Source organism: Struthio camelus, chromosome 2 (genome assembly GCF_040807025.1).
Source record: "Struthio camelus isolate bStrCam1 chromosome 2, bStrCam1.hap1, whole genome shotgun sequence".
Taxonomy (NCBI): domain Eukaryota; kingdom Metazoa; phylum Chordata; class Aves; order Struthioniformes; family Struthionidae; genus Struthio; species Struthio camelus.
Window position 1 is genome coordinate 127,340,264 of NC_090943.1, and position 16,046 is coordinate 127,356,309.

General features: G+C 37.9%; 1 long non-coding RNA gene across 2 annotated transcripts in view; it reads right to left on the reverse strand.

Moving 5' to 3' along the window:
* LOC104153556 (uncharacterized) overlaps nucleotides 1-16,046 on the reverse strand; it is a 50,173-nt gene that overhangs the window by 14,616 nt on the left and 19,511 nt on the right. For both annotated transcript variants that reach the window (XR_011139183.1, XR_011139182.1), the window contains exon 2: nucleotides 6,300-6,413. This is a non-coding gene — a long non-coding RNA (uncharacterized lncRNA). The remainder of the gene's footprint in view (nucleotides 1-6,299; nucleotides 6,414-16,046) is intronic.

Below are 16,046 nucleotides of genomic sequence, written 5' to 3' on the forward strand. Positions count from 1 at the left end.
AAAAATATGGTTCCATTAAATTTCTAATGGCTGCTTTTGCTTATTTGCTTGCTATGCAAGGAAAATTGTTCTCATAAAAACAAATTTTCAATATGAAAATTGCTTATTTGCGTGACAAAAATGTTGTGCAGATGGGGAAAACTTCCTAACTGAATTTGAATGCTGAAGAGCCACATTTTCACTAATTTTGGACTGAATACTTATAAAAATATAAACCTATATATATGCAAAAGGGTACATATTCCATCAAAAGCTTATACTTTCTTTGAAGCCACCAAGTTATTTCTTTTAGCATGATAACTAGGATTTCCAGCCAATGGTCTCATAGTAAAGATCATATCTGTGGCCCCAGTTCATCAGTTAGTACAGGAACCAAGAGAAAAAGACATCACATTAATTTTGCAACTATTTTTATCTCAGAGGGCTGTCTTAAATTATGCGAGGCCTAATTTTTTCTCTAGAACATAAGACTTATGTTCTTTAGAACATAAGTCCTATTGTCTTTTCTGATCTTTGGAGATTAAAATAGAAATGCTATATCAATACTCTTTTGCACATTTACATGTACGCATTTCTCATTTGAGATGTCCAGAATTAGTCCTCTGTGAGTCAGAAAGGCTTTCTGAATCAGAGTTTATCTGCCACGGCAGAATCATTTTTCAATATGCCAATGGTCTTTTAGCTTAAAGAGTTCTTTCCTTTCTGTGGTAGTTATTCTTTTTAATGTATCAATGAAGAACAAGCATATGACTGCCTCACTTTCATGCTGTCAGATTAGACCTGCTCTTCATGGTGAGGGATTCTCCTCTCTTCTGGCCATTCAGTTAGTTCTTCCTCTACTCATCCCAACCTCAGTAAAATTTTCTTGAACAAGGGTGATTAACTGGTACAAATTATTCTCAGAGAGGTCTCATTAGTATTCAAGAGCACAAATGCATCCTTACCTTTTGATACTAGGATAACATTTGCTTTATTTCATGACTTTGTCACCTTGGGCGCTTAACTAGTGATTAACTGTGATTGTGTGTTCACTTAGCATGCATTGTTCCCTATAGTCCTCTGCCAGGTCTGCTGATTTTTGTTTGTTTGTTTGTTTGTTTGATTAGTTCTCTAATCTATGGCTTTGCCAACTTACCATTGAATATCATCTCATTTCTAACACTACAGTCCTCAGAGCTAGTCAGATCTTTTGGTATGGTATCCCAATCCATCTTAGCTATTGATACTTCTTAACACCGTCATCAGCAGATGTCACCAGTACTACTATTTTTTTGTGAAACAGTTGTTAACGAAGATACTGTGCAATGTGAATGATAAGAGTAATCCTTGAGCAGCTCCAAGACAATTTCCTTCTGGTGCTCTCAATACCCCTTGTTGCTGTCTAACCTGAGACAATTAATCAATTTCTTTCCCTTCTTATTTTGAATCTAGTTTTGTAGAAAATGAATATTAGATTTGCCTCATTTCCTTTCTCTACTTATTAGTTATCTATACATCTATGTTGTATTAATCTACCACAATTTTCTTTTGATAAACTCAGAAAAACTATTTAGCCATCAATTTATCTCCATTTTTTTTTTAATTTTAATTCTAACCCTACACCCCTTTTTTTAAATTTCAAATCCTGTATAGAGTTCAGATCAGATTAAGAAGTTTATGGTTTTCTGGATCACTTTTCCCTTAAATACATGTACAGCTTTTGCTATTGTCTGGTTGGAGCTCCAGTTACCATTCTCCATTTTGCTATATGGCTGAGAATTTCCTAGATCAGGAATTTAAAAATCTAGTAACAGAGAGTAATTATTTTCATAATTTGCATATAGTTAAGTCTTTATTTATTCTTCTGCCTATTGATAAATTTCATTCCCTTACTTCCTGCACATCACTGGTGTTGCTTGTGCACTTGCATCAACATTGACTTGTTACTGAAAGATGAGGTGACGTATTTTTTTCCCATTGATTTTGCTACAAATTTGGGGAAATACTTTATTTATAATGTGCCACATGGATATCACACTTTCTTTTTCTCTTCTTCTTCAAATTCATATCGAGGAAGAATAATTTGTTCTTCGTCTTAGTATCTTCTATCTGTATGTAGTTTAGCTTGGATCTCAGCAACTTTCACTATACTTCCAAGACCTTTTTTTTCCCCTAATAAATCCTTTTTATCATTCCTTGTAGGTTCTCTGTTTGTCTGGATATTTTTTCTTGATTTGGTTATTCCTCCAAATATGTTAGAAGCTTTATGTTAGAACAGCTTTGGGATACAGATTGGTTTGGATATGGATTTTGATATCTTTGATTTTAAGACTTTCCAGGCTTCCTAAATATTTGCATCCTACTGCTCCTTGCTAGCATTAACCCCACTACCTACTTCTCTTCATTGATCAAAGTTTGCCCTTATGAAATTAAGAGTCTTAGTTGCCACCTATTATTTTTTCTGTCTTTTCCCAGTTCTTCCATTGAAATGAAAGCAAATCTATCCCTGACCACTCATCACAGTGACAACATTGTGAACTAACTTTCTCACCGTCTGAAAATGCACAATTTTCACTCTTCATCGTTCTCTGCAACTAGCAGAATGTTAGCTGGCAGCAGTTTCCAATCCCACTGGCTTATACAACAAACAAATTTTCTCCTTAGTACTCTCCTTTTACGAGCTGGAGGATGAGTCATGAGGTCAAGCAACCCTTAGGTACAAATATTTGCTGTTTACTTAGGAGAGGTAAGAGTCCGACATGTATAAGAAACTTTCTGTGCCCAGTGAATTCAGAAATACGCAAGTACCATGAACAACATACTGCTACAAGTTTCAAGACTATTATTTTAAATGGAAATAATAAAAATGCCACTGATGGAATTTTACTGTGTTTGTCCTTTACCACAATATTCTATTACCATAGCACCTATTTGGAATATTTCTGAGGTAGATATTTAAAAAGAAACTGCCTTTATATCCTTACACTGTAACAGAATAGCTCAAGGCATTTTAAAATAAATCGCATGTTGAAGCCTGACTGGGAAGAAGAAGCATCCTGTGTTCCAAAACCTCTGTGGATGTGTATTACCCCCTGTTAGTCTAGTGCACTACAGTCATTCAGTGCAATCGGAAAGAAATCTTACACTTAAACACAGCTTGGCAGTGTTAAGAAGGTGCAGCCAAGCTGCGCCTCCCAGACCTTAGTAGCACGGCATGCTTCCCATCTGATGCACAGTGACATTGAGTGCTCCCTCAGTCACCCTTGCTCTAATCTAACGTCTCTGCTAACATGACTAGGTTGATGGGAGCCTGAATCCTGGCATGCCACAGCTGGACTTTGTTCATCCGGAAAAAGGTTACACGGAACAACTACTGGGAATAGTTTTTTGCTTATATGGGAAGTACTCCCAGCTACTGCTTTAACTTCAGTGACCTATTCTCCCACACTTAAAACTAGGAAAGAATTTGGTGAGTGAGAGAAAAAAAAAACAGGTTCCTGAATTTTGGTTGGCAGATCTGAGAGCTCAATAGCTACTGAGAGTATAAGAACCTCATGGCAGGAGACCAGTTGTGACTGCTGAGGCACATTCAAGCACTTCTGTAAATATCATACTGTCTATGACAAGTGCTCTTCGCAGAGAATTTGTCCTGATGATACCCACACTTCCTCACAAACACTTGCTTTTGTTTCTCTGTCTGACATTGGACTGCCAGGTGATGATTATTTAGTGGTGCTTGTGCTTCAATTAGAAGTGCTGGTCTCAGAACTGAACAAAGCCGTTCCTAACATCCTCGCTGAATCAAACCTTTTCTCTTGCAACTCCCGTCCACTGTCAGGTAAGTTCAGCAGATGAGAAAAGCGTGCCTGTTCAGCAGAGAGAGCATTTCTTCAAAGCAGTTCTTTCTGCATGTTGATCTGTTACATGTATGCCCAGCTAACCCTGTTTTAAAAGAACATTCTTAACCTTTGACTGGGATTTTGAGGACAACAGCAGCCTCTGCTGTTTTGACAGACTGTCTTTGTTCAAGTGGCTTTTTGGAACTTGCGTTCGGTATATTAACCGCGGATGTGCTCGCTCTCGTTTGTTTAATTCATACTGTGCTTAAGTCAGCCTGGCTAGTGGATTATGTATCCCTTTGTACCCTACAGGGCATTGTATTAGCAAGATGGTTAGCAGCACAGCCAAGGTTTATCAAATAGTAATTTGAAGTTGCAACATCTGGGTTTGGGAGCAACACGCTCTCTACCAAACTACTGATGTAACTCACATATATCAGAAATGAAGCAGAAGAATAAGATATTTTCATTCTCTGGGACCAATATACTGCAGTAGGTTTCTCCCCCTTCCAACCATTATTAACCACATGAAGCTTGCACGCGTATCCACCTTGTTTACATTATAATTTCTACTCACATCAGGTAGAAATAGCATTCCCAGAACGCAATATAGCAATAAACACTAGTTAAAAAATGACTGACCAGGCACGCAATATGCTCTTTGGCTGTGTAGAAATCCTATGTGGATGTGGATGATTTGATTTACTTTCCATATCAAAAGCAATATCTTTCCTTAGGCAATATTAGAATAGTTTTTAATGATAACAGACTGTGTAGTGATGACTTTTTTATATAAATTTAATGATTTTTACCGTAGGCCCTCCTATTTGAAAACCTATATAAAATCAAATGAATGCTAGCTAAATACCACCCCCCCACACCCCAACTATAGGTGAGTGTGATTTTGAAGAGATACTATCTTAATTAGACTGATTGCATCTACTAAATGTAGTGGTGAAAAGCTTAAGAAAGAAAAATATTTAAGGATTATTGCCTTAAATTAACAGGCCACAACTTTGTAGGATCAATTGCAGTTTATCTTGTTAAAGATAGTCAAAGTTAGTATTCAGATATCCTTCTTACATTTTCCAGGGTCTCTTGGCCTTATTAATTCAAATCTTACTTTCAATGTATGCATGTAGCCAAGATAATTATTAGAAGGAGAGATCAAAGCAAGCATATTATAGTCCTATTCCATTTTCTGCTGATGTGAGTGATCTGCCTCTTCTTTGATGTTGTATGCTTCTACAGTGAAAGTACAGAGGATAAAAATACTACACCATGTAATCTGGCATTTATCCCATGAGAGCAGAATTCCAAATTGTGACACATGTCAAGAAGTTAAAAAAAATAACTTAAAAGAGCCCTATGCTTTATGCAGCGACATACTCCGCATTTAAACACCATCAAACATCATTTTCCATTACAAATTTAGTCTCCTATATAAAATTCAAAGAATTTCTGTAACTTTAGTCAAAGAAAATGACAGCAATACTTATAAAATAGCTACTATATTTACTAGTAGTTACACTAAGACTGTAGCTTAGCTTTATTCAAACCAATTTATTTTTTTTTAAAAAGGTAGGGGAAAGATAAAATTTGTGCAAGCATAGATCTTTGTGCAAGCAGAGATACATCTCCTCTAAAATTTGGTTTCATCTCCTGCAGTCTGTTTATTCAAACTGGGTTTTGTCACCCTTTGGAATACGGCTGTGCAATTCCGGGTGCTGAGCCCAGAAGTGGTGCAAGCTAATATGATTCTTCCTCAGAGTAAGGAAGAAGGATTTGCCCTTTATTGTATATTTAAGACATAATTGCCCCACACTTCTTGTCAGAATTCTGTCAGACTGACACATATATTGGAAGCTGAACTCATCATATTTCTGCCTCTGTAGCATAACACTTGATTATTTCAGGTGATAGAGAGCAGAAAGAATGTCAGTTACTGTACATAACATTTGGCCTTCTTGTGTTTACTGGAAAATGTCAGAAGTCTTGGGACAGTTTGGGAATTTTCCCGCACAATTGAAATCAGTGAGACTCTTGCTATGACCTTCACAGGCTGTGGGATATAGACCTAAGACTATTACATCCATACTATTACGCCCAGAGGATGAAGCAGGTGAGGTGAGAACTTCCCTCTTTCCCTGCTCAACATTGCAACTAATTCTAAACAAATTTCTTATGAAGTTTGAAAAATATCCTTAATTTTCTCTTCACTATTTATCTACATCTTCACACACTTGAATTCTATAGGGAGCTGAAACGAAACTGTCAGAATACAGGAAAAAAGGAAAAACTGTTCACAAAACACTACTGGAATCAAGAAGAACCAGAAACTTCACCAAATTATCTTTTTACTTCTGCAGTTATGAGATGTTTGTGTACTGAATATATTGTATTGAAAATATTACTAGATATATACCGGATATCTATGACTAAAGAAGCTTGCATATGTAAACTCAATCCCAATTTACTCACATTGCAGTCGTTATTAAATGTGTCCCAATCTCTTCACCTCATCACTCAGGAGAAGTTTATTTCATTTCTGTTGCTTTCTAGCTACACTTCAGAGTCTTGGTGGATTATTTTCACCTAGAAAATAGGGAAACAGGCTTTCATGGTACTTTCTCAATGTAGAGCTTTTGCTATAGACTTAGATCCAAAATCACAGCCCTGTAAAGCTGACCTATAATGGCAGCTCAGGATTTCCCTAAACAAGATATTCAAAGGCAAAAATTGTTAGATTTATTGGCCGGGATCCTCCTATACTCAGAGTCACACCTAAGTAGACATGAGTGCAAAAAACATTCCCTTTCATCTGTGTCTGCCTTGAAGATTACCCCAGACTCTATCAGACTGCTGTCTGGCACAGTGATGCATGCTTCTGCCACATCCAGGCTTGACTACTGCAAATCATAGGACTTAGGAATGAAGCTTACTGAAGAAAAAAAGCTCTAGATGCTTCAGAGTGCATCTACTTGTCTCTTCAGCAGTATGGGCCACATTGCTCTTTCTGCACTGTGCTCTGGCTGAATTCAGAATCCAGATGTGCTTTTGAAGAGTTTGTCTTGATTTGTTATCACAATGACTATCAGTTGGAAAGTAAGTTTTCTACAAAATGAAAACTCTTCCTGCAATGATTTCAAAGTTTCAGCTAATTTCAGTTTGTACTCAGAAATTCATTTCCAGCTCTTCCACGTATTAAGGTGTCAGTCTGGGTACTCAAGCTGTAGCTCCTAGGTATTGTGTTTCTTACAAGTCTGATGCATAGAAAGCTGCTCAGATTACTGGAGCAAGGGCCAAGGCATTCAGAAATTTTTTTTGGAAAAGCTAACAGTGGAATCTTCTTGGAAAGATATTCCAGAAATCTTCCTCCCAGGGAAGTTTTAAAACATCAATATCATACTATGCTTTGTAAATATTTTTTTCTCTTGAAAATTTAGACGTTCCCATGCAACAGGTATTCCAATTTCTGACTAGTTCTGTTTGTGATTTTGCAAGCTTCTTGTGGATTCAGACATAACTATCCCAGGGATTTGCAGAGTGAATGTTCCCTAGGCACCAAGGAGTACACAGGCAGCAATTGTGTTTAGCTGCCTTGAAAGGCTCAGCAGGGCTCTTTGCTCTTTCCTTGTTTTGAGTGCAGAGGAACCAGCCAAGCAAAAGTCAGAAGTTCTTGGCTGTAGTTCCTAGACTATTTTCAACAGGATGATGTTATACTGTACTTTTCTTTTCATCTATGAAAAATGCTTTACCATTCATGCATGCAGCTGTTCCAGCAACCTACCTTGTACAAAATCATCATGCACTGCAGCATGAGGAGAGGTCTTCTCTAAAAAGTGAACAGAGTCAAAGAAAGAAGTGAGGAAAATACATATATTTGTCTCTCTTCACATCTCCCCTTGTACAGAGAGGTGAATTTATGTTATCAGTGTGTTAAGAAGTGGCTTTTTCTTTTTCTTGAAGAACTGACTTTACTCTCAGAGCTAAAGCATGACATATATATTGCAGCATTTCTGCAGCAACTGAAAGGTACTTGTAAACGTTGGAGATGTACAGGTGAGTAGCTCACTTTCCTATGAGAACAGCTGGATTAATGAGAAATGAAATTTTTTGAAGATGGCAGATAGTTATTTGGAAAATACTTTATCTCAAGAAACCTGAGAGGAAGGAAAGATATGTAATTAAAACAAAGAACAGAGAGGCTCTGTGTCCCATATGTACTGCAGAGTTTTCGAGAGACCTTGACAAGTCACTTCATTACACAGCCTCTTTCCTCCACACTTCCTCTTCACACAAAGGTGTTGAAAAGGTTGTTTGCAGAAACAATTGTGGTAAAGAGGCATTTGTGTATTTGAAGGAAAACCCCTAGAACTGCTGGAACTCCACTGAGTTTCTTTCATATGGGGAGTTACTTTTTGCTTTGGAAATGCCATTTAAACAAGAGGTAAATATGCTGTCCAGTTCCAACCACTTCCAAAATCCTTGCTTTATTGGCAAGTGCCTGTACGGAGGATAACCTCACCTTGAGTGACCCCTGCCACCAGGCAAGCAGCCTAATCTTGTTGTCATATAAAGGCACGTAGCTCATGATGAGTCAACCAGCGTTGCATACGTGGCTCTGAATGGCAGAAATGAGGCCATAGCATTCATTTGGAGAGTGTGCCACTTACAGAGAATAACTGGATAATGACTACTAATTATTATACCTAAAATTGTGAACTGCTCTGATTTTTAGAGGACCTTTGATCTTCTGATTTCTGTAACTGAGAGCTACCACCAGACTACAGGAGGTGGGGTGTGCAGAGGAATCAACTTCACTATAAAAATATGTATTCCTTACTTTTTCTGGGTAAACGCCACAGATACCTACATAAATGGTGCATAAAGCTTTCATGAATCAGGCCTCAGGCTAGACATTTAAGTGGTCCCCACTGTATTCACATGCAAACAGTTGCAGAGTATATTAGGAACTGCAATAATAGAAAAATAGCTATAAAATATTAGCATGATTTTACTTTTATTTTTACAGCTTCTTCTCTTGCTTGACTTAATTTTTGGAAATAATGAAAAAGTCAGTAAAATATTACAAGCGTGGGTAGCAGTCAGTGGTACTGGGCCAAAAATTGGAGGTATTTTAGACTTGCCATATTCATTGATTATCATGGAAGAAAGTTTAAGAGATAAAATACCTGGGTCCTGGTTCTGCTGAATACATTTCACATGCAGGCCTCCTAGTTATCAATTAATTCAACTTACTTCCTCATCAGTTCCTCCCCTGCCCTCCCCCCCTTAGTCCTGATGGTTTTATGACCTAGACCCAGGCAATACCCTTAGGCAGTCCATCTGATAATTGACACATTTTCTAACACAGCGTAGTGATGCCCAAGTCAGTGCTTTCAGGCCGTGACTTCAGCTTATTGGAGACTGCAGCAGGGACTCCTTTTATCCCTCATACATCAGAATACACTGACAGCTCTCCCAAGCAGGGACGAGGCAGATCTCTCCCTCAGGAAAATGTATGCAAACACCTCTGGAACATTGTACTGGTTGCTAGGCATTACAATGGTGACATCTTTATGATAAACATGGTATGCAGAAGAAGGCCTAATAAAAGAATAACAAATTATTACATCCAGAGGGCAATTTTACAAGATTAACTGGTGTAATAAATTACTGCTGTAGTCAGAATACCGTGTTACCTTTTAAGGTATTTCACAGCAGAGTCTAAATGAACCAGCCTACAAAAACACAGAATGTCTCATAGAAAATATTAAACCCATTCTTACATGTTTTTATTACTCGTCATGATACCAGTGTGCGGTATTTGGCTTGTTGCATGGTAGCTTCGGCAAGTGCTGGCTGTAAGATAAGGCTATACATGCAGTTCATGCCAAGATGTCTCTGTTTATTATTATTTCTTCACTGCTGATGGACGTTCAGTACCATAGCAATCTACATAATATCAATTTGAACAAAAGCCTGTAGCAATTTATTTATAGAACTATTTTCATACATAAAACATTACAAAGAAAATGCCAGTAGCTAAATATGTTTCATACTAATTATCAAATATTTTGATTCTTTTTTCTTTTCTGGATGCTTTTTTATACAAAAAAAGTCACTTCTTACATTTTCCTTCTCTCCCCCTCTCTCTTTCTCTCCTCCTCTTTCTGACTTGCTTTCTCTCTGTTCCTCTTTAGTTGTCTGAATATTCGAAATTTGTCCATTAATATTTTTTTTCTTTTAAATTTTAGGACTATATCTTTTACATTAAAGAAAATAAACTTTTGTTTTAATGGCATCTTTGTGGAGAAAAAGGCTCCCTCATTTGAACCCTAACTTAAGGAAAACCCCATGTATTGTTGTATAATAGTTTTATACTAATACAGAAGTGAATTTACATTTCATTTGTGAATTTGTGTTACATGAATGAAATGTGTTTTCCTGTTGTTATTTCAGTCGAAATCCCAAGATTTCCCACAAACTATAAAAGACAGAGTTCAAAGGCCATGGATGTACTACAATTCATCACAAACTCTCCTATGTTACTCTAACATAATATATTAACAGGATAACACAACTCCATATTTGTAAGCTGTAGCCTGTTTGCAGCTTGTTAGAAGGTCATATTCTTGCAGCTCCACCAATTTGACATAAAATGCTTTCATATCTGAAGTCACCAGTTCATTTGCAAAAGGACATGCTCTAGATGGGGTATTCACCTTGGTTTTAGTCAGAAGTCTTGTGAGTGTTGGTCCATACTAACCATCTATATTCAGATGTGAGCGTTGCCCTTCCCTCTCCTGCTCTAAGGATACTGCCTACGGGACTGCAGGTTGTCATAAATCAGTAGCTCACAAAGGCCCTTTTGCACAGCTATTCAAAATTACTTTTTCACTCCCCTATAGGGAAAGCAGATTTCCAGTGGGGATCTCAGTGCCATGAACTTCCTTGGTAGCTTAATCTAAAAGATAGCTTTACATGTATGCAGAGAAGTGGTTTACTGGGAAGGTCAAATGGGTTGCGGCACTGTAAATGGCAAACACAGAAGAGGATGCAGAAATACTGGACAAGGTGCCACACGGATAGCTCTGTTCAGGTTGTTACATGGATTCAAATTCTGTATGCCAACAACTCACCTTCAAAATGCTCTCTCATCCATGTGCATAAATGAAACAGTATTATTTGTGTTTTTATTGGTGAGGTCTGACAAAAAAACTATCTGTGGCAGTGCTGGACACAGATCTCCTCAATCTCCAGGAAAAGATGCGAAGCAATGTCACAGAGGAGGCAGTAATGGTGGTGCAAGATCAGAAAAATAACAGAGGGAGAGGGAGAGCATCATACAGATTTTCAAGGCACTGATAAGAGGTGACACTTAGACACCACTGGTGATGGGGATCAAGTGGAAGGTTCAAAGCAAGATCTTTACCTTTGGCAAACAAAATGATGCTCCAAATGGGTGGAGGCAGTTTGGAAGGCCCAGAGATGGGGGACAATGGGATGACAGGTAAGGGCTTAAACGAGAGAGTTAGCTGTGGGAACGGATCAGTCTTGGCAGTGCTGGGGGAGGGAGCGAGGGGGAGAGCAAGGGGAAGGAGTCACATGATCCAGAAAAGACCTTGAAGCATAGGGATTGATTTGAACCCATGAACTCTATCAGACAATACTCTGCAGTTTACAGATGGCTGAATGTATGTATCCATTCAGTCTGGTCAGAAGGTTATCAGCAAGATGTGTATGTACTATTTGTAGAAAAATGCTGAGAAAATGGAGACCGCTGGTAGGTAAATGTTTGACTCAACACAATTTCAAACACATCAAATAAAAGCATTTCTAAATGGTAACATCTTCCATTTTAACAAAACATAAACAACAAAGTGTTCCCGCATGAGAATAAAATTTCATTAGGTAATTCAATATAATTAAAAAGTAAATGAATTAGAGAAATCCAAATGGAAATATTTTTCTTCAAAATTATCTACATGAGCTATTGAATCTTCCTATTACTTTGCAGATTTATGGCTTACTAACATTTTCAAGATTTTGATTTCGTGTCCCAAATCAGGACTGGCACTTTTTGAAAACGAAAAATCTCTTGAAAGGTGGGAAAGATCATTAGTAACTCATTTTTTCCATGAACTGAGTACAAGACTTGATTCATTCCTTTCTGTATAAAACAAATTGTCCTCATAGCAAAAATTTTTCACAAGATATTTTCACAGAGTGTTATGAGAAGACATGGGATTCACAAAAAGTCTATTCCCGCTCAGTTAGATGTAATACCAAATTACACATTCAGAGGAATGTTCTCACATAGGTGTGACCAAACACACAAATGCCAATACCCAGAATTCAATATTACTAAGCCCATCTGTGAAAGTATTCAATAACTAAAACTCTAATAACTTTCTCTGAAGAAACATTAAAGAACTTATCCTTCTTTAATCAGTCCCCTCACTTTCCCAATCCCAAAATGTAATTTAAGATCCAATAGTTTTTTGGCTATAATTATTTTAGGGTATTCATCATGAATACCTAATACTGATTTGTGCCTCAAAACACTGCTAGATGCTTTTTCAAAGGTTTTACTGGATAAACTTATTAACAAAGGGAGCGCTTGAATAAACCACCTTCATGAAGAAGAAAGCAGCTGGATGGAGCAGCAAAATGTGGTGTGCGTGTCAAACAAATATGTGGACGTGGAAAAACGTAACTTTTTGCTAAATACATAGTACTTGGAACCTAGTTCTAAAGAGGTATTTGCACAGGACCTTTGTCTGAATGATATAAGGGGGAGGATATTCTTCATAATCAACAAGCATTCAAGGGAAAATTGCACTTGGGAAGAAAAGGTAGCTCATCAGCAGCTCTCTTATCAGCCCCATAGGCAGTTCCTTGCATGGAGTATCTTCTGTAGCAGTGAATTCACATAAGATGTTTGGGAAGAAGCCAGTCACTAATCTGGAGTAGATGGCTGTAGTGGAAAAAACAGTTATATTTAATCAGATGCAATTAATTGCAATCAAATTGCATTAATTGCACCATGCAAATAATAAAGATGCATAAGGAGCTTCTGCTATGATAAATGAAAGCAGTGGGTCAACGCTGTTTCAGGATTTTCATTTACTATTATTTATACGTTTATGATTGTATCTTTAAGAAAAAGATATAGCTAATAACTTCTGAATGCCATGTTCAGTTGGCAAGAAGTCACAGCTGCTTTTTAGAACGTTCGTTCTCGGTGTTATTGAAAGGAGAAGAACAGACCTAGGAAAAAGCTACTTGCCTGTGGGAAGCTCTTCCCGCAGGAACCTTAAGGTAAAGCAATAGCTGTTTATGACCAATGGTATCAAAAGATGCCCATAGTTCTTATGTTTTTCTGTTATAAATAGATCAAGCTAGCTTGTCACAATGGGTCCTTACGTCTTTATAATAATTTATAAATTTTAGACATTTATTAACTTTAATATCTATGTAGTATCAGGTCTGTATCTATAACAGAAAACACAGGATAAAATAAAAGTGTTCAGTGCACGAATAGATAATTTTAAAGTCTTCAGATCACATGTATCTGTGAGATAGTTGGAGTTACATATAACTAATTATTAACATAAGATATTAGCATCTCAAAAAACATTTTATCATGAGTTACTTGAGCTTGCTTTTCTAAATGAGATGTTAACAATCCTCAACACAGAAAACACAGATCCATCTTGCAGATGCTAGGTCACAGTGTCTCAGGCCTCCAAAATTTTATACAGAACTGATTTAAAAAGTATTGAGTATATAAACCTTTGCCACTTGGAAAATCTTCCTACTTCCATCAAGCCTACTCACATCTGATCAGTCATATCTGAGATATAAATTAGTGCCTTAAAATGAAAAATCACATGAGTCTATAACTTGCTTGAGGAAGTCTAAGTTGGACTATTTTTAAGTTAGTACTGATATTGTTTCGAGCTTTTGAGCTTTTTAAAATGCTGAAGTCAGAAAGAATAATTTTCTGCTAGCTGCACTCCAGCTATTTCACCTATCATTTAATTTTCTGGAGAATCTTATGTACCTGCTGCGGGATGAACAGATTCCAAACATAGATGCCATTTTGCCAGTGGTAGGAAAAAAAAATCAACTATAATGTACTTATAATGTACTGCTGGGAAAAATAATTGCTGGTACCGTTCTCCAGAATATTCTAGAACCTCACTATTTCTATTCAGCCCTTTAGGGAAAACCAAAATCATTTTTCCACTGATTGGACAACAGTGAAAAAAGTCAGTGAGCTGATCGTGACTAAAGAATATTTCAACATATTTCAACAATATTTCAAAGCTATTTCTGGCCTGAAATACAAAATGTTTTTTCCAGAACTGAATCAGAAATCATATTGGATTGCCTAGATTAGACAGTTTTGGCAAGATTAATTCCAGGTCCTTCTCTGCAGAGCTGCTTTCCAGCAGGTCAACCCCCAACCTGTACTGGTGCCTGAGGTTATTCCTCCCTACTGGTGCAGGACCCTGCACTTGCCCTTGTTGAACTTCATGAGGTTCCTCTCCGCCCAGCTCTCCAGCCTGTCCAGGTCCCTCTGAATGGCAGCACAGTCCTTCGGAGTGCCAGCCACTCCTCCCAGTTTAGTATCATCAGCAAACGTGCTGAGGGTGCACTCTGTCCCTTCATCCAGGTCACTGATGAATACAGTGAACGAGACTCTCAGCTGCAGTGTGCTGTGCTGGTGACCAGTCACTCTTTGTCCCCTGGGGGCAAACCAATAACCCTTACTGTGCTGGTGAGCCTCCCCGACACCCGTGCCCATGAACCAGGGGCTCCGAGTCAGCTGAAACATGGCCTGCCTTACAGGCCGTGTTATAGGTGGCCTCAACTGCCGCTGTTCCCATGGGCCACCCTGGATGCACCCTGGACCCTTGCCACCCCTGGCCCCACCGGGGTCTGTGGCCCCAGCCATGCTGTGCTCTCTCCCTCAGCTCCCCTCACTCCACGTTCCCGCGTCTCCCTGACACTCTGCGCCGCTGACGGAGCTGAACAGAATGATTTCGCTGTCATTTTGGCATCGTCTGAGAGACAAGGCAGTGCGACAATCACTTCCCAGCTGTCTCACAGAATGAACGTTGCCCTGAAATGGGATGCAAAGTCTGCCCTGACATCTGGCTGTATTGCCCAGGATGACAAAGCTATGTCAACATCAGGCCAGCTGAATCATTCAACCTGGTGTAAATAATAAGCGTTGGGTCAGACACTACATATGAAGTTCAGATTAGGTGAATTCTATGCTTCAGTAGCTCCCTTCTAGAATAAAGTAAATAATTTCAGTGCCTAATAAGTATAGAAGACCTCTTCTGCTCTATCTTTATTTCCAAATTACCATTTTCCTTTATCTTTTACTCGTTTTTAACAATCAAGAATGACAAGCCCTATACAAAATATTCAAATAATTCTGTGGTACTATTTAGTTTCATACTGTTTTATTAATTCTCATACACAGAACATACACACTTTTGTTTTGAGTTGGTTATATCTTCTTATCACAATCAGGATCTGCACAGCATTAGCGTGCAACGTTGTCTGTATGTTATTGCTTTACTCTAGGAACCATCTGGTATTGAGGATGTGATTTTACCTGGTAGCTGAAGCAAAAGCTTTCTGGGATTTTTCCTTTTAGGTGAGACATTTGCAAACACTTTTTCAACGCCTGATTAAAACATTCCTTTTTCCAATTGGCCTGAGGGTAATGCATGGATGAGTGTGTCTGTGCTTAATACCTTTTTCGCTAGAAATTTTGCAGATTCTACAGGTGTGAAATGAAGTCTATTTTCACAGTCTAGTTTTCAGTTTTCCATTGTGACTAGAAATTGTTAACAAGAACTAGACTACTGTTGTGGAAGCAATGCAACAAACAGTTTACTTCAGACTATTTCCTAATTAGTTACTGTGAGATTGTTAGGAGCAGTTTATAGAGCCACTTTGAATGGGTTAAAGATGTATGTAGTCATATATTTGGAAAGAGGGATCAGGCAGTAGATTGTAATGTAATTATATCAGACAGTTACATTGTTTTGTGAAGTGGCTAGAAAGTACTACAGAATTTTAGAGAATTTTCAATATGTATTTACATCATGGTGGTGGCTTTAGAACTCAAAACCTTGTTTGAATTTGACAGTATTGTGACGAATTTATTCAGGTTTATCAGAAAAAAAACTGTTAAAA